Source organism: Copadichromis virginalis, linkage group LG5 (assembly GCF_057382275.1).
Source record: "Copadichromis virginalis isolate Kocher_CV1m ecotype Utaka linkage group LG5, C_Virginalis_male_GT1.1, whole genome shotgun sequence".
In the NCBI taxonomy this organism is placed as follows: Eukaryota; Metazoa; Chordata; class Actinopteri; order Cichliformes; family Cichlidae; genus Copadichromis; species Copadichromis virginalis.
The window spans coordinates 13,502,320-13,517,506 of record NC_140622.1 but is presented as its reverse complement, the minus strand read 5'-3'; positions in this window follow the sequence as shown (position 1 = coordinate 13,517,506).

Genomic DNA, 15,187 nt, shown 5'->3' with positions numbered 1-15,187 from the left:
TTAAGCGGGGGTGATATTTATGATGTGGAAATGGCCTGCTATTTATTCCGCATACAGAGGAAGTGGAGATGAATCATTGTAGTCCCTCAGACCACTCTTTCTCTCTCCTTCTCTCTCCCCAACTCTTTTTTCCACAAATCCTGTGAACTTGTCTCCTGCTCCATCTGTTGGGGTTTCGTCTTCTTTCTTTTTTTCCCCTCCAAATTTGAAATTATTAGCTGTGCATTTAAAATTCTCGAACTCTGTTTTACCATCACTGCACATTTAGTCTCACAACAGACTGACCTGACTCCCAAATGGCCAAAAAAAAAAAAAAAAAAAGGTGGGCTGCCATAGTCCAAATAACACAGTCATGAGGTTAGAAGGAGAAGACATCCACATAAAAGCAAATAAAACTTTTTTATTGTCCAACTTTATCTCATATGTCCAAAAATAATAATTAAAAATTCACAATTTTCACAATTAAAGTCTTTAGATGGGTCAAACATGCCCCCAAAACAACCAAGCATGTCTAAATCTTTCTGCTTCTTTGTACCTACACACAGGGAATCAGACATCCTCTGCACAGTTTCACAAAAGGCTTGTGAAATGTTGCCCTAATTAAAGTTCAAGGAATGCAAAAAACTAATTCTAATTAACAATGATGATGATGAATTAACTGCTGGTGTGACCCGTACAGCAGGTTATCCCAACATGAAGAAATATGAATTTGTCCACTGAAAAGCATAGATATATATATCATAAAGTATAATCAACATAAAGTGCACAACTAACTCAACTTTAAAGACCACGACAACAAATTAAAAAAAAAATACATTTCTCCTATAATTTCAAACGTTTCTGTGAATAAAAATGAGCAACGTTACTACACAATGCCAGGGCGCACCTGCACAATAAAAGATCATTTTGCATTAACAGTGTGGTGCCAGTCAAGAAAGGGAAAATTAAAATTGATTTTGATAGAAGCAGAAACAGTAATAACTAATAATGCAGCACGAGGTCACCCTCCACTCTTTTCCAGGAAGTTGAAATCGTGTAATTTACAAAATGTGATCATATTTTGCACACATTCACTGCAGGCCATTTGTGGCTATAAATAGATTTAAAAAGAAAAGATGCAAAACATAATGCATAAGCCCACAGGATACACGGGACACATCAATATCCCAATACCACATCAGGGGGATCTGTGACCACTTTGGAGAGTGTTTTTTAGCCTGGCTGACACACACATAAACACACACACACACACACACACACACACAACCCAGTTGGCTAAGAGAAAAAGAGAAACGCCAAGGGGAGGAGTGTGTGAGAGCGTGACAGCGGATCAATAGTTGTGTTTGTGGCGGCACTCCCACAGGAGTGAAGCAGTATATGAAAAGCCACTGCTGATGGCTGAAGGTCCTCTCAGAACATTCCCTGTGTGTTTAGCCCACAGCCAAGGTTAACCCCAGCACAAAGACACCACAAAACCTCAGCCTGCCTCCCCGGGGCGACATACACTCACACAGGCGAGGGCCCACAGGAGCCTTTCTTCTTTTCCTGTGTGCGTGTGTGTGAGAGACAGTGTGTGTGCGTATCATGGCAACAAAACGGCGAATCCTCGAATACAGTGACACAGCCACGGGCACGAATAGAAGCTACTGCGTCATGTATCGCGCATCGCCATTAATTTGTTTCACGACGCAGCTGTAATTGAATTAAAGATCATTTCTTGTTTAATGATATTCTTGCAGTGAAAACAATGCGGAGCGAGATCGCACAAGATGACAGACACATTAGCACATTTCCATACAGGGTTAATATTCCTGTTGTGGATAAAGTAATGAATTTCACTGAAGGCACACAGTAATTGTGAGCTAAAGCAGAGTTAACCTCGGTGATTTATCCAGACTTAATTTCCATCTTAACACCTCTTTATTGCTTTTACTAGCATTAAACAGCCCCTTTGAGAGAGAGGCAATAACTGTGGGGCCATAACACTGCTAAATCATGCATTTAAAGCAGTACAATGTGTATATGGAAGTTTCACTGCACCCTGGGTGACAAGAAAACTACTCATGCTCACACAAATAAATGTAACATCGCTTTCTCTAGCTGAAGCTAGACAAGGGGAAAAAAACCCAGTTCCCTCTCCTAAGGCTCATTTTCCTCCTAAATTATATCTTTCTCACCAGATTTTCCACAGACAAAGGATTCATGTTGTTGTTGATTACAGAGATGGAGGAAAATAGGAAGCTTGTCATGCTCTCTGCAGTAATCATAGGATACTCTGTCAAGCAGCTCTCAAGGTGTCTGCATTCCTTCTCTTCAGCCGGCCTCCTCCCCGTACGGGCCGTAACTAGCTGTGATGAGCCTCGACAGGCCGTCACTGCCACAGAGGACTGATGGAATACTAATTAGCGTGCCACCACTTGAATTATTCATGCATCTTAATTAGGGGAGAGATTTCCCATTAGGCTTTTAGATGTGACTGAAGAGTTTGGCCGCTGTTTTGAGAGAGAGTTGGCGGGTGTGTAAATAGACGAGCACCCGCAAAACCATAGGGCACCACGTTCCGTGCATATGTAGGTGTGCGCCTCTCTAATGAAAGACCAACATCCATCACACACACACCCAAAAAAAAGCTTATAGTTCAAGGTTAGAAAATGTTGTCTAAAAGGTCATTTACAACTAGATACAAAAAAAATAACTGTTCCCAAAATGCCAAACAGCCACAACTTTTCAAGGAATAATTAATAGCAGCTGCTTCTCTGCGAGGCTGCACAGAAAACACACACGTCCTGATGCCCTGCTTTAGGGTTCACCAACTAACTAATGTTCTAGAGCTAAAACAGCAGAGCAGCAACCAGTGCATGATATTTCTCCTCATCTCTGTGCTTTTCTTTTATGCTGAGGCACCAAGTGCTAGCCGGTTCGAGCCAAAGCCACATCCATCTGCTGCAGTTTAGCAGGGAAATTAGGCACTCAATGTAGCATATTTGTTTAAGTAATTGGAAAGTAATTAATAACCTGAAAATATAATAATGTGCTCAGCGGCAGCTCTTCTCCTACAAGCCATTCCGGGGGATTGTAGCGTTTGAAGCCAAGTACGTGCGTGCGTGCATCTTGTCAGCATATTACACTGCAGCTGCTTTGTGAGCTTCTAGTGAGATAAACAAGAATGACAGTAGAAAAAGGGGAGAGGGGGAGAAATTAAACGTTGATTCATAGGTGAGGAACTGACGAGGTGCTCCACAAGACATCACGCTGCAGGGTGCTCACTGGGAGCCCATTTGGCTGTAGACACTGCGGCACTGGCTTCCATAACTGCAAAACGAGCACGGCGGGGAAATCGGAGCCCAAGGATTAGGCCGACATTAAACCCAGTCTCTAATTATGCTGTTCAGAGATTGTTTTTAATAAATATTTGATGAAATGTCATCTGCTGCTCTGAGGTGGTGGGAGGTGGTGGTGGGTTTGCGGAGGTGAGAATAGGGCTCAGCTTTCACATTTGCACACATACAGCGTGTGTGTGTGTGTGTGTGTCTGTGTGCACTTGTCTTCTCAAAGACAGACATTTACCTTTGCTTAACCAGCTGAATAAATGGAACTAATGATTTTAACCTCACTTTGTTAAGAAGCAGCATTATTTAAAGGCACGGCCATTTTTAAGGTAATTTAATAGAAAGAAAAATGTTGTGTTCATAAATATACTTTGATCAGTGTGTAATTACATCATCCAACAAACTGGTGTGTTACCCCAAATTTAGAATTAATCTATTAAGAGTCCATTAAAACGACATAGGAGCAGGTGCTGGTTTATGGAAGCTGCCATGTTGTCCCACCAGCTTGAGAAGAAGAAGAGAATATGTATTGATGCATTCTCAATCATCCAGGAAAGTAAATCTCCAAAAGTTGATTCTTGTCATCTGGACGTAGCGTTTTGTGGGAGAAACGTTTCGTCACTCATCCAGGTGACTTCTTCCCTTACCCTTAGGCCCCCTCCTCGATTCAGAGATGGTCTTTCCCTTTTCACGTAAATGGCCTCCTTGACTTCGCACTCAAACCAGCGTTCCTGCCTGTCCAGGATGTGTACATCCTCAGCTCTTTCAAGGAGTGACGAAACGTTTCTCCCACAAAACGCTATGTCCAGATGAACAGAATCAACTTTTGAAGAAGAGAATATGTAGTCATTTGTGTATTGTGGAGACACATTTTAATTCGTGTCTGCACCTGATGATGAAGCATCACACCTATGTGTCATTATAAGAGAAGGGCAGAGATGAAGGAAAGTGACAACACAACCGCATCTCGATAAAATGTTACCCTCTTCCTACAAGCCTCATCTCCTGAACTCTTGTCAGGGCTCTAACACATAAAAACGTGGATAAAAGCGCGTAATTATGCTGATATTGTAACAATTACTTACTATTAGCACTTAAGACATGTGTCCTTCCCATCTCTGGACAGCTGACAACAAGCAAGCTAAATAACAACAACAGCTGGATAAAAACTAACATGTATGCCAGCTAATGTCAGGCTGGAGTGTCCTAAAATCATACTTTCCCTGACAAACAATTTGATTACCCTCTGACATTATATGAGAGTTTATTTGTCCAAGTCCAGCAATGTTAGACCTCCTTCAAAGATGATTTTACTAACATTAGCTAACACCAGCTAACATAGGCTAACAGCAGCTACCATCACCAAAAACAGCAGCAGTTACTAACAACAAGCACTTATGTCATTGGAACGTCACAAAGTAGCACAAAAGTGGATATGTTATTTAGCAAATCTATAGTTATGGCTAAAAATGTATATTGCTGTAACCACAGATTTCTATTTTATGTTAAACAGTGTACCTCAAAGAGAGTTGTTTTAGGCTAGCTTGACAATGATTGCAGTGACCCGAGTGACAGAAAATCTGCAGCACCGACGTGCAGCTGCAGAGAACTTACAGAAATAATGTGATAAAAATTTGTAAACACTGAGCAGAACACAAAAGAAATGTTTCCAACATCCATGAACTGAAAAGCTAATGCTCCTTTGAGAGCAAATAGCCTAGCCAATATTAGCATGGTATTATTGGACGGACTATATAAACACTTTTTCACTCAATTAGATGCTTCTGTTACTTTTTCCACACATACCCACACACGCCTCTCCCTGAGTGGCGCCCGAGCAGCTGCTGCGTTGGGCTTTTTGGGGTCGTTGCCTACATTATTGAGCTCCTCCATGGAGTTTGCCAGGTGTCCTTGAAAGTGTGCATCGAGGGCGATGGATCCAGGTGGAGAAAGACAGGAGGGACCTCCCAGCTCACAGCCACTGCTTTGTAGCTCCACCAAGACGGTAAATTGACAGCTGTTTCACTGTTTGAAAGGGCTGTTTTGAAATTCCCATTTTCCATCTCTGTTGAGCCACAGTGAAATGACTCATGAAGAACAGTGGGTGATGCAGAAACATTGAGCCATTGCTGTGTGGTCTTGTTGTTTATTGTACCAACCTAATGTTATTATTTTAGAATATTTCGATTTTCTATCAGATAATAACGTTGTGAAATTGACAATCAACTGTTCTGGGTGTTTTATGACACTCACAAAAAAACGACACCAACAAAACTAGACTACATAATAATATTTCTCCCTCTCTTCTGTCTCCTCCTTTCCCATCCCTTCATTTACTCACCGTCAGTATAAAAAGTTTTGCTTTAAAAGTCTGTGCTGAGCTGCACTCTTTCATTTTTCACACTTAGCACATGAATTCAACTTAAACATCGTATGTAAAAATAACCTTAGACCCTTCCTTTACTGTCTCATAAGGCTTTCCAGTGAATCCCTATGCATGAACCATGAAACAATGAATTAGAGAAATAAAATGAATAGATTTTTTAATGAATGATACATTCAATTATTACATATTCAAAAAAATATTCCACATATTTCCAATTTTGATTAATACATGACACGTTTAATACATCATTTTATAGTGTATTTATTTGGCACCCTTGCTACTCCATAAAAGGCAGGCAATATTTTTACAGTACAATGGTGTTCAAATCCCATACACAATGAGTAGTTGGTTGGTTGATAGTCTCTCTGGCTGAGTTTCCCTGACATTAATTTAGTGTAGTCCTCAACTAATTTTATATTTCAGTTCCTCCTGAGTATACGGAGTATAAAATATGGAACAGTGGTGAACCTTCCCACAAGTGGCCGGTCAACCAAAATTACCCCAAGAGAGCAGTGACAACTAACCCAAGAAGTCACAAAAGAACGAAAAACGCCAGAACAACATCCAAAGAACTGCAAGCCTCACTTGCCTCAGTTAAGGTTCATGACTCCACCATAAGAATGAGACTGGGCAAAAATGGCCAGAGGTCCAGGACGAAAACCAATCCTGAGCAAAAGGAACATAAAGACTCATTTCAGTTTTGCCAGAAAACTTGATGATCCCCAAGACTTTTGGGTTGCTGTGGTAAATGGAACCACAAATTCTGCTGTCTACCAAACATCACGAAGGTGAAAGTCCCGCCATCTGTTCGTGACCTCAAGCTGACTGACCTCACTTGGGTTCTGCAGCAGGACAATGATCCAAAACACACCAGCAGGTTCATGTCTTTTTCATACAGGGCCATGTAGGTTTGAATTTTCTTTTCTCCTTAATAATAAACACTTTCAATTAGAAACAGCATTTTGTGTTTACTTGTGTTACCTTTGTCTAATATTCATGTTTAACGATCTGAAACATTTGACAAATATGCAAAAACATAAATAGATATTTAAATAGATAAATAGATAACAAAATAGATGAAAGGATTATTAGTAAAATGATTATCCACCACAGTTTACACAAGTATAGCCATAATCGATTACAGTAATGTTGCCATGTTCTTAAATTTGAATGAATTGAATTTTTCAGTATAACCTACTTGTCACCACACTAGTTGATGCTGTTCACTGGAGCACTGCATCAGTGGCACTGGAGAGAGCCACCCCTCATAGTGCACTAAAGTCTATTGAGAAACAAATTTCTATCCCAACGATCATCATCATACTTCAGTCAATTTACAAATGACTTGTTTAAATGTTTAAATTATACTTATGAATTGTACCAGTATGTTATCTCATGTTGAAACTGACCATAATAGTCCTATGATATAACGTTTGAACTGAATGCTAATAATCTGCAGCTGCTCCAGTGATATCCTGTTGTAAGAACTGACTGTATGATATATAAAAACTGACAGAATCACTTTATCATTTAAACAAGTTTTCCTGTCAAAGTTTGACTGGAAATCAGAACTGCAGAATGTAATTTGCCTCAAAGTCTCTTCTCCTTAGTGCTGCGGTCCATCAATATCTTCTAACTTGAAAAACACTGTGCACCACTCAGCGCTATTGTAGCGGTGCACCGGCATATAGTGAATCTGGTAGATTTAGGACTACTTCAGCCAATAACACAAACAACATCTCCAATTCACAAATGGGCTTTAAATTTCAATATCTTTCTGATTCAGTAATAAAGCTAAATGACCTTTTTTTGATGGAGCGGACCTGTCCCCCACCCTATGAGGTTAGGATAGGCTTCAGCCACCATGTAACCCTGAACCATAGACAGTAAAAAACATAGATGTGTCTTCCAGGTCAGAACAATTAAGCCACTATTAGTACTTTAAACCTGCAGAGTCTATCTGAAGGGCACCAGATAGCGATAGCTGTGGCCACAAAAGGTTTTCTGGTCCTATAGAAGTTTATGGCAAAGTGGCTTTCTGTCTTGACCTGTGTAAACACTTGCATGCTGAGCTTATCAGCTCAGTCACTCATTTAGGGTAATATTGAATAAAAAAACAAACCACACAAAGTCTTCAGCCAAAGAGTGGGTGGCTTCACAAACATATTGCTTTTCTTTTTTACAACCATGATGGCGACAGTAGAAACCTTCTGGAGGCTTCAAAACCACTGTGTGATGTCTAAATAGCTACAACCATCTTTTAATGCTGTTTATGCCCTGAACTAGATAAGAGGTTAAAAACAATGATAAATGAATGGCTGGATGCCAGTTATTTTTGTTAATCACTTTTGTTAACAGTTAAACACTTTCATAACAGTAACATTTTTACAGCGACTTTTTAAAGCTGTGACTTGCTGGTTTTTAATTTTTATTATTTAATTTTACAGGAACATCAAAAGCATGACAGAAATTTGAGATAGAAACAGGTCAGAGTCCTGGTGACGTCTAGTAAGCAACATGGTAGTGGTAGAAGTTTTTCACAGTGAAAAGCAGCTCATAAAGAAGCATCTGTCTACCCTATATTGCCAAAAGTATTCACTAACCCATCCAAATCATTGATCACTGATCAGGTTTTCCAATCACTTCCATGTCCACAGGTGTATAACATCAAGCAGCTAGGCATGCAGACTGCTTCTACTATCATTTGTAAAAGAATGGGTCACTCCCAGGAGCTCAGTGGATTCCAGTTTGGTACCATGATAGCATGCCACCTGTGCAATAAGTCCAGTCATGAAATGTGCTAAATATTCCACAGTCAAGTGTTAGTTAGTGGCAAAAAACAAACTGGAATGACAGCAACTCAGCCACAAACTGGGTGGCTATGTAAAATCACAGAGCAAGATCGGGGAATGCTGAGGCACACAGTGCACAGAGTTCGGCAACTTTCTGCAGAGCAAATCACTACAGATCTCCAGACTTCATTTGCCTGACTGCATTGTGCCAAGTGTATAGTTTGGTGGAGGGGGGATTATGGTGTGGGGTTATTTTTCAGGAGTTGGGCTCGGCCCCTTAGTTTCAGTGAAAGGAACTCTTAATACTTCAGGATACCAAGATCTTTTGGACAATTTCATGCCCCCAACTTTGTGAGAACAGTTTGGGGATGGCCCATTCCTGTTCCAACATGACTGCATACCATTGTGCAAAGCAAGTTCCATAAAGACATGGATGTTTGGTGTGTAAGAACTTGACTAGCCTGCACATTGAACGTCTTTGGGATGAATTAGAGGAGAGACCGTGAGCCAGGCCTTCTCATGTAACATCAGTGTGTGACCTCACAAATGTGCTTCTGGAAGAATGGTCAGAAATTCCCAAATTCCCACACTCCTAAAATTTGTGAAAAGCCTTTCCAGAAGAGATGAAGCTGTTATAGCTGCAAAGGGGTGGGTGGACATCATATTAAACCCTATGGATTAAGAATGGGATGCCACTCAAGTTCATATTCTTTTGAACTTGTGAATACTTTTGCCAACATAGTGTAGTTATACATGGAACTACCTAACTTCAGTGTTAGGCAAACTTTGTGCTAAACCGCTATTTAGCTTTTCCCCCCTATTTTAAAAAAAGTACAAACACATAGATTGTAATAAGTGAACATAATGTCGAACTAATTAGCTTTGTGCTTATGCTAATTAGTCATGAGGAGCTGTTGTGCTAAAGGATGCTGCAGTGAAAGATGGGATGTTTTAAGAGGCTTTGACTTAAGGACCCAGAAAACATTTGATTTGTAGAACTACTACAACCTTAGGTCTTACTGAAACAAATCTTATTTACAAAAAATATATATTCCATGACTTCTAACTGTTCATGCATTCTAGCATTAGCCTCCTCGGGACACGTACCTGTACAATGACACTCATGTCTATAATTCTCTCTAATATTATTTCCCTTGAAAAACAAGGGAGCTAAAGGGCAGGTTCCAAGGAGCTATCTGATTTGGTGTGAAATACTAATCCTCCACATCAATCCAAACAAGTTCATCCATGACAGCAGAGCAGATAAATATGCAGACTTTACTATGAAGCCGTACCCTGAGGCTGAAGTGGAGGCAGCGCAGGTAACTGCAGTCTCAGCAAGAGGGAGTTATACCAGCGAAATACAATGTGTGTGTGAGGATGGATGAGTTTCTGTTTATACAGACCTTGGTGGCTTTGTAGCTTGATGTGCGTCCCTACGTACACACACACACACACACAGAGATGGTGAAATGATCCAGTGCAAACACACAGAGCTAGCACATGAAAAAGAAACGATATTTCCATGTGTCTGTGCCACCTGACCTTGTCGGCTCACCAGGACTCATTACAGAGGAAAGCAGCAGTGGAATGGGTGGCAATGAAAAGCAGACATGACCCTCAGATTGTTGGAGCCAACATGAAAGCACTCCACTCGTAGGAAGAGGGAGGGGGAGGAGAGGAAGGGGTTGGTACCGCAAGAGTGAGCAAAGGGAGCTGTCCACAAACTGGAATGGGAACTGGTCTAGTTTGCATAATTTAAGGTTAATGAGGAAACAACAGCAGATGAAACCACCCTCATTCCCCCCCGTTTAGCTTTGCTGGACCCGGGTGATTTTCATTAAAAAGGAATTTGCTTTAATCTTCTTCCTCTTTGGGTCGTTCCCTTTAGGAGTCGCTACAGCGGATCACTTGCCTCCATTTCACACAATCACTAACATCCTCCATCACACCAACCCTCTGCATGTCCTCCTTCACTTCCATGAATTTTCTCTGTGGTCTTCTGTTTTCCTTCTGCCTGGCAGCTCCATATTCAACATCCTTGTCATAAAATATCTGCCTTCGCTCCTGTGCACATGCCCAAACTGTCTCAACCTGCACTATTTGTCTGGTGTATTCATTTCTAATCCAATGAAAATCTAAGCATCTTCAGCTCTGCCACCTACAGCTAAACCTCCTGTCTTTTTGTCAGTGTCAAGATCTCCAAACATATATCTTAGCATGTCTCACCATCTCGTAAACCTTCCCGTTCACTCTTGTTGCTATCCTGTCAAAAATCACCCCTAAGACTTATCTCCACCCACTCCACCCTGCCTGCACTTTGCCTTGGATGGTTAAACCTTGATATTTAATCGTATCCACCTTCTATCCACCATCTACACATATATTCAGTCTTGCTTCTACTGACTTTCCCTCCTCTTGTCTCCAGTGCATACCTTTACCTGTCCAGGCTCTGTTCCACCTACTTCACATACTCTTTCTTGAAGGTTACCCCTACTCTATTTCTCTTATCTACACCCTGGTAGAACAGGTTGAATCCACCTCTGATGCTGCTGGCTTTGCTTCCCTTCCTCCTGGTCTCCTGCACACAAAATATATTTACCTTATTTTTTCTCCATCACATCAGCCAACTCTCCACCTTTACCAGTCAGTCAATTTTATATTTAATCCCAACAATTTAGTCCCAACTCTCAGTTTCAGATTCTTGCCTTTTCTTCTCTCTTGCTAACACACCATCCCCTTTTCTCTTCCTTTGTCTTCAGCCAACAGGAAGACAAGAAGCGTTTCCACCTGCACCCTGTTGGCCAACATTACAGGAAGTGGTCGTCAACCCGGGTCCTGACCAATCTGGTATGGAAAACTACACATTTGTGGTTTTTTTGCTGGTTGCCCTTTGCGATGCCACCCTCTCCATTTATCTGCGATTGGGCCTGGCACAAGGAAAATACTGGCTTGTGGCATCTCATGGCTGGGTTCAAGCAGTGCTTTAATGATCTGCATCATCATCATATTTTTTTTAATTTTATATTTGATCACATACACAAATAAATATGGAAAACGTAAATAAAGACAATACGTTTTTGCTTGAAGGCATTTCACCTCTCATCTAAGAAGCTTTGGATGAGAGGTGAAACGTCTTCAAGCAACTTAAAGAAGTCCAGACACTTTTCTTTCCAAGCTCCTTAGACTATGATGACCTGGATGAACCTTCACAGACACAATAAGTTTTTATCTACCAGAAAAGATTCAGTGATAGCAGATAAATAAAAAAGTGCCCTCTTAATAAAAAAAAAAGGCACAAATGTAACACAAGTAGCCCTTAATATAGCTTAAATACAAAATTAATAAATACACTAATGATGAAATTATTATGTGCATTACTGGTAATTTACCAAATAGCAAGGATAGTGTGAAGCTGTGTGTTTCTTTGAATCCTGTGCTAACTACACAACCTTGACTCCTAATGAGTGTTTTGAGGCAGAGGCAGCCTTTGGCCCTCTCTCTCTCAGTTATCCTTACAGGGGTAATTGAACAGAGGGACACATTGTTCTCCTCATCCCCAGCCACGTCCTCCCTACCCCTCCCATGTGTCTAATCACACCTCCATTTGCATGGAGAGCACTGGGAATCAGCCTCAATAACGGCGCACTGCCTTGAAAGATGAGTTTTTAATCTGGGAGAGGAGATGAGTTTTTGACCCGCACCTGTTTGTTTCCGTAGTTTCTTTTTCCCGTCGAACAAAAGTGACCCGCAGGTAAATTTGCAGAGGCAGGATAGCTGCTCGCCTCCCTAAGTACTGTCACTGTGCATTTATTAATATCTCCATATCTGACATGGCGGAGAAAATGGTTCTTGGCGATAAAGGGCACTTGTCGTGGTGGGTGAGACTGCCTAACAGGCAATCAGATGGGCTGACAGCGAGTGTCAGCCGGCGCGTGTGTGCATGTTTGTGTGCAGGCAATGAAGAGGGCTGCAGTCTATGGGAGAGGGGTGGGTATTTATTCTTCTCCCATTGCCCTCTATTGACCCATGTAATAGAGAATTTTACAAGGGGAAGTGTTTGAAAGATTCTTTGGATGTAGGTAATGTGTTCATCTAGGGAAAGTAGGCTCCGCTTTCTTTCCTAAACTACGTCTTTTTCTCACACACATTGTTGCGCATGATTTGCAGATTCTCAGGAGGAAATTTCCTGAACTTTTTTCAAAGGTTTTGATTGATTGTCAGATGACTAATATACTGAGTAGTATATTGATGTCTTGGCGTTTTAATTTTTTGTGGCACAGATGCCAGGTGCTAGAAATCTCCCTTGGAGATTTCGGTCTGTACTGATATGATAGCATCGCACAGTTGCTGCAGATTTGTTGGCTGCACATCCATGACGAGAATCTTTCATTCCACCAAAGGTTAAAGCACCTTTACACAAGGATCTGGTGATTGTAGAGGCAGTTAAAATACAGGGAAATTATTAAGTTAATTAATTATTAAGAGAATTATCAAGTTCAAGAAACCAGTTTGTGATGTGGTGCATTATCCAGGGGATGGATGGATGGGTGGATGCTTGGCCGGATGATTCTGGCCCTTCAATCCAACTGTCTGAAATGAAAGCTTGTTAGATCCAGCAACATTTCTGTGGTCCAAATTTAGTGACCCCATGCAAAAACTGTAGCCTCGGTTTGTTCTCAGCTGGCAGGAGTGATACCCAGAGTGGTCTTCTGCTGCTGCAAACAGTCCACTTCAAGGTTCAACGTGTTGCATTTTCAGAGATGCTCTTCTGCATACCTTGCTTGTAAAGTGGTTGTTTCAGTTAGTCTTGCCTTCCTATCAGCTCGGAGGCATCTGGCCATTCTCCTCTGGACACTGACAACGAGAAATCATTTTTACCCAGAGAACTGCTGTTCAATTGATATTTTCTCTCCAGAGATAGTTGTGCAGGAAAATCTCAGTAGATCAGCATTTTCAGAAACATTCAAAGTCCCTTAAATCACCTTTGTCCCCCATTCTGATGAGGTCGTCTTGATCATGTCCTTGTGCCTAAATGCACTTAATTGCTGCCATGTGATTGACTGATTAGGTATTTGTGTTAAAGCGCAATTGAACAGGTGCACATTACAAAGTGAGTGTCTGATTTTCCAGCACAAATACACTTGGGCAGATAAAATGAAGATTAGTTCTTTCTTTTATTACTCTGTGTGTAACAACTATACTTTTAGAACTGCACGCCTTAGTGGAGAGATCGCTTTTGTGCCTTCAGGGCTATTTATATATAAGTTGATACTCCCTGGTGGGCTTAATGGGCGTTTGTGTTTACTGGTTACCCTGCATGGTGAAAAAAAAATCACAAAAATCTAGTTTCTGAAATATATCAACACATTTCAAATCCTTACTTAATACTTGCCTTACCCCATATTATTATCTGTTAAGGTTTGCTTTGTAAGAAACAAATAATGCCCTCCTACATAATAAACGTGTGTAAAGACAGAACCAAGAGTGTGTACCTCCTGCACAGCTCTAGTAAGCACCATCTTGACCAAATGCCATTAATATGTTTACGATCAAGGCTTTTAATCCCAAACTGCTCCACGGAGGCTGGTAAGCAGTCAAGAAAAGAAGAAGATGGCTGTGCTCTACAGTTTGAGCTCCCACTAATGAATGCGCAGTCCAGCGTGAATGCAGCGAGCCTGTGTACTCAGCAAAACAGCAGCAGGTAAACAAAGGTGAGGCAAAGTTTACAATTAGTCAGCGGATTCATATCATGCTAATCGCTACCATATGATTTAAATACTCCAGGCTGACGTGCACTAAACCGTCACGAGTTTACTTTTTTACAGAAAGCAATTCACTCGCAACCCTGAACACAAACAAACCTTCAAGCACATTTCCCTACACAAATGCCTCATCAAATCTTCCCACAGTGAATAAACACACACACATACAAACACAGGTGCAAATATGCACCAATTTGATGTTCCTGTGGATTCTGACACACATCCACAGAGCAAACATAAGAATAAACACAATCAGACCTATTCAGGCTTCCGCTGCATCCTCCACAAGGCACATCTAGCACACTTACTAAACCTCATTACCTTATTTACCGTTTCTCTTCATAGCTGGATTTGTGAGAGCGGCCTTCATTTTGCTGGTACTGCTCTGCTTTATATCGTTGCCAAAATCACAGGTGACGGGCCACTTTCCTTTGGTGCCCCCCGTTCAGCGCGCGTTGTGGGCAGAATCATTTGATGGTGATAACGCTCGACACACACACGAACACACACATTTCATATATTCAGCCTGAGCATGAGACGGCAAAGCTAACGTTACACCTATTAACTGCCAAAGTCACCTTCGCCCCGAGGGGTGTGTGCAAACACACTGCAACCAGTACGATGAACGGAGACAGATCACGTCACTGGGTGTGTACTTAATGTTCATCAGCATACACACCTTCAGCCATATGAAGAAAGATAAGGAAAATGCAAGAAGTGCAGTAAAGAACGGCCTCAAAGCATGGCATTGTGGGAAAACTGAGCGCCTGAGAGTGTCAGGTGAACACCTGCTGAGCGCTCCACCAGGATAACTTGGGAGCAATCTGAAACTGTTGCCTCCGTTTTAATTAAGCGGTGGAAGCTTTTTCAGAGGTCAACTAAATGAGCTTTTAACTACACCCACTGCAGGAGTAG